Source organism: Phoca vitulina, unplaced genomic scaffold, assembly GCF_004348235.1.
Source record: "Phoca vitulina isolate PV1807 unplaced genomic scaffold, GSC_HSeal_1.0 scaffold26, whole genome shotgun sequence".
Classification (NCBI taxonomy): domain Eukaryota; kingdom Metazoa; phylum Chordata; class Mammalia; order Carnivora; family Phocidae; genus Phoca; species Phoca vitulina.
In genome coordinates this window covers 3,027,723-3,042,130 of record NW_022589729.1, presented here as the reverse complement: position 1 = coordinate 3,042,130, position 14,408 = coordinate 3,027,723, and the positions used below count along the sequence as shown (strand labels likewise).

The window sequence follows — 14,408 nt, the reverse complement described above, 5'->3', positions numbered from 1 at the left end:
AGAATACTGAATAGCGCAATTCAGAGAAATATCTCAAAGCCAACCTCCTGTTGCCAGGGGAATAGTGGGGCCCTGATATAAAGTGAAATAGGGAGGCTGAGAGCTGGGAAAAGGGACAGCCTGGAAATTAGTTTTGTCATTCTTTCCTTTAAGAAACAAAGAGGTGAGCCATTAAAAAAACAACAACAAAAATCTTACTAGATATTAAAATACTCTAATAGTGTAGTTGTTAAAAAAACATATTTCAGTCATATTTTATATTTTCCTCTAAAGCAGTGTTTTCAGAAGACTCCCCAACAACAACATTTTCTGGAAAATTTTAGCTACAGATTGGCAAAATATATATATATATATATATATATATATATATATATATATATACACACATATTTTATTATGACCTATTATATGTATTTGTGTGTATGAAATAAAGTTTCACCACTTAGATTGACTTACTGCTTACTCTATATGCTGATATTTTTTATTCTTTTTTTAAAATTTTTTATTTTTTTAAGATTTTATTTATTTGAGAGAGAGAGAATGAGAGAGAGAGAGCATGAGAAGGGGGAGGGTCAGAGGAAGAAGCAGACTCCCGGCTGAGCAGGTAGCCCAATGTGGGACTCGATCCTGGGACTCCAGGATCATGACCTGAGCCAAAGGCAATCACTTAACCAACTGAGCCACCCAGGCACCCTATTCTACTTATTTTTTAATTGTAGTCTTATCTCTATTAATGTCATAACCCACCAACGGATCGTGACCTGAAGTTCAAAAAATACTGCTTCTTAAGGACAATTTGCTTGCAAACCTATCCCCAGGTTTTGGAATTGGTATGGATTCTTCAAATTTCAAGCCAATAACTATGTTTCAATCTTCTGTATATACCCATCTCTGTCAGGTGCTGAGAATAAGACCAAAGACACAGAAGAGATCATCTGGCCCCAAAGACTTGGCACAGAGCCCTGCACAGAGTAAACACGCAATAACTATTACCCGCTTTCATTGTGGTTAACATTATCAAGGGGACATGAAAAGCACACACATTTATATCATGACTAACACAAAGATCTTTGTGGACATTTTCTGATTCATTAATCTGGCATCTCTGGATAGCAGGGAAGAGAAAGTTATAATTGCCTGCCTTCTTTGCCTTGTTTTCAAAATGAAGTTTCGTCTCTTGTTAGTATCACAGCCATGAAATTGACTACAGAATTATTTGTTGCCTTCAGTCTGGGGCTCAGTGCTTCTTTCCTGCTCTGAACTTTTGTCTTCCCATGTATTTGTTTTGTCTTCATATTATAGATGGAGAAATAAGGACACAGGATACTTGAGTCAGGGATAAGCCAGAATAAGAACTTAATTCTCCCAATTACCAAGTCAGGACACTTGATACTCAGCTTCTGCTATAATTGAGAGTTGAGTATCTTTCGTGCTTGAAAAGTTACAGGCAATGTACAAACTCAGGCAATGCATTATCTCTTTTCCATCAACTGTAATTTAATTTTAGGTTTGTGCTCACACTTAATAATTTTAGTAGAAATCATCATTTAAAATTAGTGCAATTGCTTCAGAGCATATTTAATCTGTCATAGTGTGCTGTGTGCATTCATTTCTCTTGCACAATCCCTAGAAGAAAAAAACTGGTCAAATGGACAACTGATCCTTGTGATGTTCACATGATGATGATGTTAACAATTATTGAGCCCTTACTTTGCAAAAAGCATTGCCTTAGGCACTCTAAACAAATTAGCTAAGTTAACCTTATGTCAAGCTGATGTGGAAGCCAATGTTATGATTATTCCCATTCTACAGATGAGGGAAGGGGACCATGGAAAAATCAGTAATTTGTTTAAGGTCCTATAGCTAATAACTGGAAGAGCCAGAATTGAAACTAGGGCAGTCCAGCTCCAGAGCCTGCATCATTAAGCATTATGCTGTGCTGTCCAATCTATTTTAATAGACCTCACATTTTGTTCTCATGTTTCATTGACCGCTCCCCCTGGCTGCCTATGGCAGTGCTCCAGGTCCTTGGTAGGACTGACTACCTGAGAGACCCCAACCGAAGAACCTTCTCACATATAATTAAAGCAACGAAAACAAGGTGAACTGAACTAAGTTTACACTCCTTTTCAAATCAGTCAAAAGTTCACCTTCTGTTCGAACTCCAGATCCTCCTTAATAATTAATCACTATCGCTATACTTCTCTTAGGCATCTCCTATAAGGAAGTAGGAGGCTTTGAAGGATCCAAAGACAACATGGTGTCTAAATATGGAAGTACTTGAAAAGTGCACAGAAAAAAACTTACTTTTTTTTTTTTTATAATGATTCATCAAACTTCTGCTCCTGTGGCGATCTGATGGTTGTAGGAAAAGCCAATTGACATTTTTGTCCAGATGAGAGGTGTCAGCTGTGCAACCCACAGCCCTCATTAATTAAGTGAATAAGTATACAACAGTGGAGTATATCAGTCAATATCAAAACTTCTAATAGGCTTCGCTGATCTGCAACGTCCTACCATCCGTTATGACCCCACTTTCAGGAGAAATGCACTCAGATATGTTTTTCAAGTAGCTGTGTTGACATTGTGCCTGTATCTCCATCTTTTTAAAAAATATTTTATTATGAGAGAGAGAATGCGGGGGGATGAGCAGAATGAGAGGGACAAACAGACTCCACGTTGAGCACAGAGCCTGACATGGGCTTGATCTCAGGACTCTGAGATCATGACCTGAGCGAGAACCAAGAGTCAGATGCCTAACTGACTGAGCCACCCAAGTGCCCCTCTATCTATCCATCTTTATATTGGATCCTTTTGAATACAATGGCAGGACTTTGCAGGATGACTAGTCAATGTTAGGAGTGAAATCTCTGGCCATGGAGACCCAAACCATGACTTTGGCTTTTCATTACCTGAGCTAAATGACCAGAGACTCCCATTTCCAGGAAATGTTGGGGGAGTAAGTGCAGGGAAGATGCTGGTTTTCTTTCACTGACATGCCAGCCAAGCCCATCAACTTTTAGACTTCCAACCCAGAGGTTTCACGATGAATCTGAAGATGCTTTAGACCATATACTGAGCAAAAGGAGGAACCACCTGCAATATTTCTCTGTACCATGGCATCAGTGACCTAGGAGAAACCTGAGTCTACTAAGGTTTGGTTGCAAACCAGCCTATAGCTTCCTCTGAGCACTTTGGTACTTGGTGCTGTAAAAGTATATGGAAGACCAGGCAATATAAGAACCACTTGGATTCTTACTGGTCCAAATCCATGTTTGCATGCTGGGACCCAGGGGCATGCTTCCTTTTTCTTGGTGATTCTGAGCAGGGATATGAGATGCATGTGCATGCATGTACTGGGTGGGATCAGTGGACCAAGCTGGTATTCAAGGTAAGTGTCCAGGAATTTCTTAGGCATCTGTGAGGGTGGCAAGGTAGTGGCTTGAACCAACTCAGCATCTGTTCCATGCGTGGGAATTTGCTGAGCACCTGCATCAGGCAAGGATTGGGTTTGGGGCGTGGGGGAACACAAAGAAGTATATGATATCTGACTAATGAGTAGATATTCTGGGCATGGACTATGTAACAGGACTGCTACCAGTGCAGCTTATATCCCAGTGGAGAGGGACAGCCAATAATCAAATAGATAAGCAAAATTATGTGCTCAAATGAGAGTGACTCTTCAAAGTAGTCACCCTATAAGACTTATTCTTCTTATGTATAGGGCTTCTATGACATGGGTCTTTAAGTGGGCTGGGGTGCTCCTGGGCTTCTGGTTAGTTTGTTTTTTTAAAGCTCCCTAGGTGAGTCTCATCTGCAGCTGAGGTTGAGAACCACTGGCCCAGCAGAAGGTGAAGGTCAGGGGGACAGAGTCGGGGCACCGCAATCAGTGTTTTCACCCAATGGCAGAGCTTTGGGGCTGAACCAGGGAGATTCTGGAATTAAAACAAAAGGCAGCTGTTTCCTCAGAGTAAGCAGGGCTGGGAGATGTAGCAAACAAGAATCTAATTAAATCTGAATTTTTGATAAACAATGTTTTAAAGGATGTCTCATGCAATATAAAATTATTGCTTATCAGAAATTCAAACTTAACTGTGTCTCGTATTCAGTTAACCGGCAGCTCTAGATACAGAGACAATCTGGTGGGCAGGGGGGTGGAGAAACCAGCGGCTGGTGGTTGGTGCTGGAGCCTGCAAAGGTGTATAGAAAGATCGTTGGTTGGTTGGTTGGTTGGTTGGTTGGTTGGTTGATGAGGTAGATAAGGAGAAATGGAATTGTGTCCCAAGGCCCCCGAGTTCCCTCCCATTTCCCTTCCGTGCACGGGCTTGGCCGAGCCTAGCCCACCGAGGCAGCGAGTGGGAATCGCCCGTTACCCTGGCAACTCCCTCCTGCCCTTGGCCCACAAGGGTCTGAACGACACCCCAGCGAGGCGGTCAGCCGTCCGATCGCTTTTCTCTGGGCCGCACACGTCCCCTCTGGCGCTCGGCGGGAGCCCGCGGCGGGCACTGGGTGCCAGGCGCAGTCGCCGCGCCGCCCTCCCGCTCTTCAAAGGCCCTTTGGAGCCTGACGAGGGCGGGCGCAGAAGCACCCCGGCCCGCCGGCAGTTTGATGAGAAAATGCAGATAAAGAGCCCGGCGGTGGGGCCATATGTTCCCCATAATCTCCAAAGCCGTCGCTTCAATTAGAGCCTCCCCTGAGTTCTAATGCCCGGTCCTGAGTAAACAAGCCGCCCTGAAAGAAGAACTCGGTTTCCAATTAAAAGTGTACTAACATTGCTCCTTCCCTTAATTCCCGCGGAGCAAAGCCCCGCGCGGGCGGAGGCGCGCCCGGGTCGCGGCGAGGTCGTCGCGGTCCCCGCCGCCCTCGCCGCCCGTTCCCAGGTGACGTCAGGCGGGCCCGGGATTAGGGCCCCCCCCCGCGCCCCCCGCCCGCGCCGCGGACTTAATTAAAAGTAATGCCACGGTAAATCCGCCCGTCGCTTCTGGTGGAGCCGCGCCTCCGGGCCAGCCTCGGAGAGAGGGCGTCCGAAGCAGGTGCTGGGGATTTGTGTGCTTGTGCGTGCGTGCGTGCGTGTGTGCGTGCGTGTGTGTGTGTGTGTGCGCGCGCATGCATGCGCGCTCCCTAGGGTGGATTTTCAAAGGGAGGGTCATGTTGTTGATTTTGGGGGGACTGAGATTACCTCCTCCTTGCCCCCACGCCTCCACCTCTGCACACGCCCTGACAGACAGACACACAGACCTACGTGCCGGCCGAACCGGGCTTTCCTTCTGGCTGGGGTTTGGGGTCGGCGCGGGGGACTCGTGCATGCTGTGCTACGGGGATCGCTGCGTCCTCCCGCCCTGCCGCCCGTCTCTCTGGCCCCAACTGTGCGCATTGTAAGGGCGTAAATAAATGGTAGCCAGAGGTGAGGTTACTTAAATCGCAGGAGAGCACCTGCACGGCTCCTGGGTCCTCAAGAGCTCTTCAGAGTGCTGAATCCGAACCTTGCAGGCCCTTCAAGCTCTGCCTGATGACATTCTAAAACTTGGTTTCCATTGAATTTTTCTGTTTCAGCAGAACAGGTTGGAAGTTGCCTGGTTTCAGATGGGAGAGTGATTGACAGATTAACTTTCTGGCCTACTCTCCACACCCTGAAAGAATCAAAGAATTGAAGCCATTATCCGAAAAATTCCAGAAACATCAACAAGCAGAAAATCCTTGCTAGATCATTCAAATGCAAATGCTTTTCCTTCTTTCATGAATTATCTGCCCAAGTAATTACTTTAGTTTTTGGTTTGGCCTCGCTGGTGAAGACCGCAGAGAATTAGTCTCACTAAGGCCGCGGCTGTTGGTTTATTCTTCACTGTCTGAGTGATGCTAACTAAATTAAATTGAGGCAAGTTCAACAAACATTTGAGGGCCTGGCAGATGCTGGGTTACATATTAGTGAGGAAGGGAAAGGACCTCTGGGTTTACACACACTCAGGTTCTTCCATGGAGAAGAAACTCCTGTAACAAAATGATTACAGTAAAATACAATCTGCATGTATGTTTCAGTAGAGACACAAAGTGCTCAGATCACAGAAATGGGATCAGTAATACCCCCTTGGGGTGTGGGTCTATATATTGGGGCAGAGGGATCAGGGCACTCTTTGGAAAGTACTTCACAATGAATGTGGCATTGCACTTGGGTCTTGGTGGAATAGGTCATTTTCAGATGATGAAAAATAGATGAGAAAGTTGTTAGAAAGAATGGTGTAGCTTCGTGTGCACCCATTTGCAGGAGGAGAGTTGTATCCTGCCATGAGAGGAGGGGCTGGAATGTAGGGTTCCTCTGGGGGACAGAGATCCTGGTATTGGTGTGAATGGCAAGATTAATGCCAAAATGTGAAGGGTTTTGTGTATCTTACTTGGATATATTTTGATGGTTAAAGCGAGTCTGATCAGAAGTTTGCAAACACAGTTAGTTGTGAAGCTTCTCAGTTTGTGCTTCCAACAGGGAAGTATGGAGGGTGGAGTGGAGCTGGGGTAACATTGCAGAAGTGGGGAGCTGTGCAGGAGGCTACCGCAGTATTCCCATGGGGCATGAAGGTTTGAACTCAAGCACAGATTAGGGAGGGGTTTCAGAGAATTCATTCCTTCATTTATTCATTCGACCACCTACATCATCACAGACATCGTTCTGAGTGCTGGGGATATGGTGGTGAACAAAACAGGCCAAGCATCTGCCCCTGGAGAGCTTAAATTCTAGAATTAAATGATGTTACATGTAGGAAGAAAAGTAAAAGTCGAGGATGACTTTGGGGTTTCTAACCTGTATGAATGGCGATAGCAGAAACAGAGATACAAGTTCAGGGAAGAAAAATCTAGATAATGGATTCAGGTGGGGCATGTTGAGTTTGAGGTTTTTTGTGGACAGTGTGGATACGGACGTCTGGTGGGCAGTTGAACCCATCTCTCTGGGGTTCAAGAGGGAGGTCAGGCATGGGTTTGAGAATCACAGAAAAAACAAAGGTTTAATCCTAGGTACTTTTTCACCAGTGTCTTCCCTGATATAGTTGTCAGAGTTTTTATGGCTTTGGGAAAGCAAATAAATGAAACAAGAGCAACAACAGACGTCCAGTAGGGCAGCGGTTCTCAAAGAGTGTTCCAAGATTGGCAGCATCAGCGTCTCCTGGAAATGTGTTAGAAATGGGAATTATTTTTTTAAAAGATTTTACTTATTTGAGAGAGAGAGAGAGAGAGCGTGTGCGCGCATGGGGGGAGAAGCAGAGGGAGAGGGACAAGCAGACTCCCCGCTGAGCGCGGAGCCCGATCTCAGGACTCTGAGATCATGACCTGAGCAGAAACCAAGAGTCAGACGCTCAACCAACCGAACCACCCAGGTGCCCCTAGAAATGAAAATGCTCAGGCCCTACTCAGACCTATTTAATCAGCCACTCCGGGGGTAGGAGGCAGAAATCGGAGTCTGTTGCCTGGAAAGTTTGAGAAGTACTGAACTAGAGCAGCCCATAGAGCTTATCAGATACCGGTCATAATGACTGTGGCCTTAGCATGAACAGTGGGCATCTGTCCTTGTTAGTGACCATTGTCTGCAGAAATGAATCTACATCTCATCCTGGGCCAGCTGTTGATTGCTCTGATTCCACGAGAGAACATGTGACCCCAGACCCTAATGAAGCCCTGGAGTGTTACGTAGTGATTCCCAACTTCCTTTTTTTCCTTCTAGAATAATCCTATGACAGGGTGGGGCTTTTTCCTTGTCCCATCCACCTCAGATTCTGACTAATACAGTCTTCTGTCTGTCCATATTTCCTGCTGCATCCCTAACCACACTATGAATGGGTGGATATGAAAGGTCTTGGGCATCAGATATATATCTTGGACGAAACCGTTCATGAAATTCCTTTTAACCCTGATTCTGTGGGATAAATCTCTCTCTCTCTCTCTCTCTCTCTCTCTCTCTCTCACACACACACACACACACACACACACATTCTGCAAGTCCCTCTTTCTTACCATCACCTCTGATGTCATTCATTCAGGCAGTGCTTGAGCCCATCCTCTGTGACCGGCCTCAGACTGCTCACGGGGGAGCATAATCATACAAAAGATACTGCCTCTGTAGTCGGATGGACTTTAACACACTTTTGAATCTGTCAGTGGGCAATACATTATTGTCTGAATAATTAGACAGCGATTTGATGTACATTTTAAGTGTTTAAATGGTTTTATTTTTAAGATTTTATTTATTTGAGAGACAGAGAGAGAGAGCACGAGTGGGGTGAGGGGCAGAGGGAGAAGCAGACTCCCCGCTGAGCAGGAGCCTGAGGGTGGGGGCTCGATCCCAGGACTCTGGGATCATGACCTGAGCCGAAGGCAGACACTTAACGACTGAGACACCCAGGCACCCCTACATGATTTTAGAGAAAAAAGAAATGGATGAGGACAGGAATAGTCAGTGATTCAGCTAAGACAGTGTTTTAAAATAAAGGCTTTGGGGGTGATGGACACTGGATTTAATTTCTAGTTCTTCTTCCTGGTAGCAGGTGACCTTAGGTAAGCACTTTGACTTCCCTTCCCTCACTTGCAAAATGGCCAGTTGTGACGCTTGCAATAGGCTAATGTAAAGTGTTTATTACAAAGTAAGTGCTCAATAAAGAGAGCTTGTCATCACTATGCAAGCACTAGGGACTTCTACTGGTCCTTTTGATCAGCCTGTTCATACAATGGCAAAGGAGAGTGATGAAACCTAAGACATTGTGACACTCCAAGGACATCTCCCTGACTCACCACAGTACCCTTTTCATACGGATGAGAAGCTGTGCGTGAGGCTGCTTGACAGGGACATAAGGAACCACAGCTGGCCTTACCTCATCTAACAGCTGGGGTGTGACGAGAGGGAATTCAGGTTCTTGAAGGAGGGACAAAGGACACCAGACACAATCTCTGCAATGTGGAACACGCCAAAGGGAATGTGACATTGGTTCTAGCATTTTCCCCAAGAATTCATCTAGAATTATATGTTGGGGCAGTCAGTTTATTTGAACTGTGTTTCTTTTCTTCATAAACAACGGGCTGCTCCTAGGCAACTCCTCACCTGAGCAGAAGTAGTGTTTCCTCAGGAGGACATGGGGCAGCAGTACCAGATGCCTCCTCCCCTGAAAAAGGTGCAAAGGAGTGTTCACCCTTCACCGCTCCTTCCTTTGCTGGTGTCTCGTGGTTCTGTGGGATGCTGTAAGCCTACTCCATGTTATACGGAAGTGAGACCCACGGAGACCTGGTTTTCCCTTCAAGGGGCTGGTAGAACCATGCACTGGCATTCTCTGGTGCTCTTCCCATGTTGAAAAAAGGGATAGAAATGAACCCTCTCTTGGCTGAACTCTGGGTCTTTGAGCCCAGACACAGTAACTCCCGATGTGGAGGTCTTAGGGCAAGGCAGCACATCTTGCCAGAATGTCAAGGCTCCCATGGACCTCTCCATACCCTCAACTGAGACCCTTTGCTTCTTTAGCACAGGAACATATCCCCAGCTCTCCCTCCACCATGATTCAGGGAGGCAGGCTTTTTACAGAACCTTCCCCCATCCTGTTCATCTGCTTTGACTTTGGATGTGCCCAAGGATCAGGAGGACAGCAGAAGGAAGTTTCTCTTTCTCCTTGTCTGAGAGATCTCTCTTAAGAGTGTTTGTCAAATGCAGATGACCTTCTGGTCTCAGTCCCCGTGGTGCCCTCCGGGCATTGGGTGGTCTGTGTAGGCAAATTTCCAGTAGTGGGAGAAACTTCTATCAGAGTATCCTGAAGGCTAGAATTCTCAAATTATAAGCTTTAGAATTTATAATGTTCAGAACCGTTAAAAAATGCTTATTGTATTAGTTTAAGTATGGGAAGAGGGATTATTCAAATCTAATAACAACTCTAATTTTGCATCAAATGTAGGTTCATGGAACCCAAATAACCATAACTCTCAGTAAAGCAGAGTAGGTCATTTGAAGTCCTTCTTTAGTATAAAGAAGGAAGTAATCAGCAAAGAAGCTGATATTAAAGATTTATTTCCTGCAACATCCTTGAGAAAGTTTTCCAGAGTTATTCCCTGCTCAACCCAATCTCCCATGCTTTCTACACATGCACTTGTATAAAGCAACTGCTTATGTTTAAAACAGTAGCCTTTAGGGCTTACTAAAAGAGGAAGACCCATACCAAAAAACAAATAAATACTGTGTCTACAAACTCTACTTAGTAAGCCCAAAAGATGGAATAATTCACTTCAGAAAAATGTTTTATTAACAGACTTTGAAGGGTAGTGTTTAACCCTATAGATTGAGTATATGAGATTAACAAGAATTGCCTCTTTCCACAACATCACTACTGTGGTTCCAACCAAAAACACATAACTTAAAACTAATAATGAGGAAACCTCAGGCAAGATATTGTACAAAATAACTGGCCTGTATTTTTCAAACATGAAGGGCCATGAAAATTAAAGGTTGAGGAACTGTCCCAGATTGGAGATTAAGGAGTCCCAACAACTAATTGTAGTGTCGGTTCCTGCATTGGATCTTGAACCAGAAGAAGGATATCAGAGGGACAATTAGCAAAATCTAGATTCAGATTTGTAATATATTAATGTCACTTTTTAATGTTGACAATTCTACTATGGTTATGCAAGAATATTCTTATTCATGGGAGATACTTACTGAAGTATTCAGTAGGGGGAAAAAGAACAGCTCATTGTCTGGGCAGTGAGTCAGTGAAGTTTTATACCTGAGGTATTGTTCACCTGTCTGATCAGCACCATCGAGGATTTTGTCTTTTCACCACCTATGACAGATACTCCCTATGGCACTGGACTCTGAGCCAACAGACTAGCAACCTGGATTGGGAGCTGCTAATACTAGGTGTATGATCTAGGATGAGCTCCTTCACCTATCTGGAACTCCATTTCCTCCCCTGTAATGTGAAGTCATTGATCTAAATGCTCACCAGGTTAATTTCTTTGATGCTGTCCTTTCTCTTAGCATGCTCCAGCAAGAGGCACCTGGAAGGTAAGTCATAACCCTGTGTGTGGATTTGTGAGCAATGTAACAGGACAATAGGAAGCCAATTGGTTCCTCTTATCTCAGCCTGTGCAGGGAGTTATTGCCTTATATGTGGGACTGGTCCCAGCACCAGAAGAAGTGAAACTTGAGAAGTTCATGGGAGAATGCTAAGATTCAGATAGTCATCTAGATAGCAAATGCTGGGGCTTGGGGGGAGTTCTTTAGGCGTTGCCTAAGGGAGAGTCTGGCTATCTGCCTTCTATGCTATCGACATTAAACCATCATAATAAAATTAGAAAAAAATCATTATGGAAACAGAGCATAAGCTCAGAGGTGTCTGTTCACCATCATAAATACCTTCTCAGAAGGTATTTAGTCAAGATACTTTAGCGTGAGCCCTGCTGGCATTTTGGGTGAGGCAGTTTGCTAGTTTGCATCTATGGCCTCCATCGGCTACATGCCAGTGAGGTCATCAGGCATCATACCAACCAGACGAAGAGGCTTCATGAATTTGCAGATGACCCCGGGGACAGAAAAATTCCTTATGGAGAACCATTGGTCAATTTAGTGATCATAACCAGACAGCATATTTGCTTGTATTTCCCCCTTTCATTTAGAAGATCAAGTTGAAGGGAATTTAAGACATCATTTATTAGAACTCCATCCCATCATAGTTGAGGAAATTGAGGTATCGTCCATGTTATAGTTACTACAGAAGGTGTGTTTAGTATCAGGCTCTCTTGCATCCACTGACATGGTCAAAGAGATATTTGGGACTAATAATGGAAATGACCAGAGGGCTATCTATAACTTTTATTGATGGATGCTCTCCCCGAGGTCCTAAGCCTTGGGGTTTTCTAGAACGACTGGACCCTTAAACAGTTTATCTGGTTCAAGAAGAGTTAGGTGCCCAAAACAGAGCCAATGCTATATTTAATATTCTAAGGCACTTTTATTGGTTGCATTTTAACATATCCAAAATTGGGATGTGACTAATAAAATTGAGATGTAGTGAGAAAGTAAGGTATCAAAGTTTAATTAGTCATCTTTTTTTCTTTCTTGGTGGTCCACAAAATAAGGACATGTCTTATAATTAAAAGCATCTTGTATTGGTGGTGGTGGTGGTGGTGGTGGTGGTGGTGGATGGTGGTGGATTGGTGGTGGTGGATGGTGGTAACTAATTTCCAGGACAGGTTGTAGAGATCATTTCAATTTTAACAGTTCCCAGAGGCTTGCAGCATGTGGCAACACCTGTCTTCTTAGTTGTTTTGTCTGTATATGACAAAGAAGTACAGATATTGGAGACAAATTGAAGAGAGGCCCTACAAGCAAAAAAGATAAGCTGTCCAATTTCTCTCTCCTGTCCCTGGAATAGATTTCCATTAAAGTCTTTTCTGGCTTCCAGTTTTGTCTGTGGCCTTTTGGATCTGGCCATGGTGCTGACTGCTCAGAGCACTTTATTACTGACTTCCAACAAATCTTGCACCCAAAGTCTAAATCCTGGAGTAATAATTGCCATTACCTAACTGCTATTCTGGCATAAGCTTTCAAAATTAGTCCAAGAAAAATAACAAAGTGAGAAGGCGATTTGAGCTAACTTTGGTTTCAGTATGGCTATTGATATGGAATGTCATGAGAGGCTTACCTGGCAAATGAAGAGACAGTTGCCCAAACCGTAAAATCCCTCGTCATTCTGGGAACTGTATCAGCCAGGGGCCAACCAGGAGGGTAGAAACAACTCTCAATATTTAAAGCAGAGTTTAATCCAGAGCATTGGTTACACAACCAGGAGATTGTTGAGATGCAGACAGATGAGGCTGGTGAGACAGTCTACAAATTTGCAGCAGAGAGAAGCTGCAGAGTGACAGGTGATATAACTTCTGCGAACATCTGGTGGAAACTGGAGCTGCAGTGGGATTTTCAAGTGTGACTTGGAGCCATGGAAGAGATGTAACAGCTGCCAGAGTCACCATTCAAGGCAGAGGGAGGTCGAGGATATACTTTGGTTTTCCCTTTCTTCTGACTTCTTTGTGAATACCTGTAAATAACATGAATGATGGAAGTATTAGGATGTCTTTGTATATTGAAGAATATTTATTTATCCTTGAGGATAAAGCAGCTGTTAAGTCTAAGAACTCCTTCTCAGTGGGAGAAGAAAATTCAGCTTTACCGAAGTTTTATTCATGCACAGTTTCTCAGGTGCACACCCATTATTTAGAATGACACACATGATGTAAAGAAAAGCTCTATTAACTTAGAACCTGATAGCAAGGTTAAGCTGTAGCCACTGAACTAGCACATCAGCTACCTACATTTCCCCAAAGCTCAACTGTACCTATAATGGCAAGACATTTCCCACTGTCAAGCTGCTTGATAGCCTCTTGCTCCAATTCTCATTGGTGTCAGTGGAGATGAGACAGCTGACTGCAAGGGAGGGCTCATTTCAGGCTTGGTCTAAGACATTAAGCTAAATGGACACACTTGATAACATTTGTGTTTTGTGAGAGATGCTAGTTTGAGTCATCTGGGATTTGCGGGCAGAAGGGCTGCTTAGCACTTTGCCTGAATCCTGGAAGAGATGATAATGAACAGAGGTGGAGAGAGCAACCTGATGTGAGGGTAAAGGAGAGGTGACTCATGCTGCAGAGTCCTTTCAGGGGCTCGCCATTCTCTTACCAGCTTAGGTATCCATGGCTCTGGTGTTTAGTAGCCACTACACTTGACAGAGAGGAGGGAGAACTGGCCCCTGTGCTGGGTAGGGCACACGAAGACGATGTATGCCTGTGGCTTTCCCTGTTCATGTCGATCTTAGGCCACTGTATACTCATCCCCACCTTTTCATCCAATCACACTATTATTTTTTAAATAGAATTTCATTCTCCCCTAATTATCAGAACTAGCAGGAATCACTCTGAAGAGGTAGATTAATTGGAAAGGTATCAAGGCCTCTATTCACTGAAAGTAAGAATGCATTATGGAGAGAGTGACGTCAGCAAGATTGTAACATAGGTCATTGCGGACTTTACTCCCTCTCAGAAGAACAACTAACATCTATTCAGGAACAACACACCGCTGAGTGAATCCTAGAGCACAGGGGTGAGACTGAGCCCCTCCGCCCCAGCATCTCAGAGACCAAGACAGATTGCTTTAGAAGGCTAAGGGAAGAGGCTATGTGTTGACCACATTGCCTTTGCCCCAGAACAACACAGCACCATGAAGAGAGGTCTACCCTGAGACACTCGTTCCTCAAGTGGGAAGACAGCCCAGGAAGGGAGAACCAGCCTCCTCCTCTGATCTCACATCATGGGAATCTGACCATGACAGAGAAGGGAGAAGGGCTTGAAACCACCAACACATGGATCTTGGCAGACCAAGTTCATACCTACTGTGC

General features: G+C 44.5%; 1 protein-coding gene across 1 annotated transcript in view; it reads left to right on the top strand.

Moving 5' to 3' along the window:
• The window catches only part of LMX1A (LIM homeobox transcription factor 1 alpha), a 155,907-nt gene that overhangs the window by 114,456 nt on the left and 27,043 nt on the right, over window positions 1–14,408 (top strand). The window lies entirely within an intron of this gene.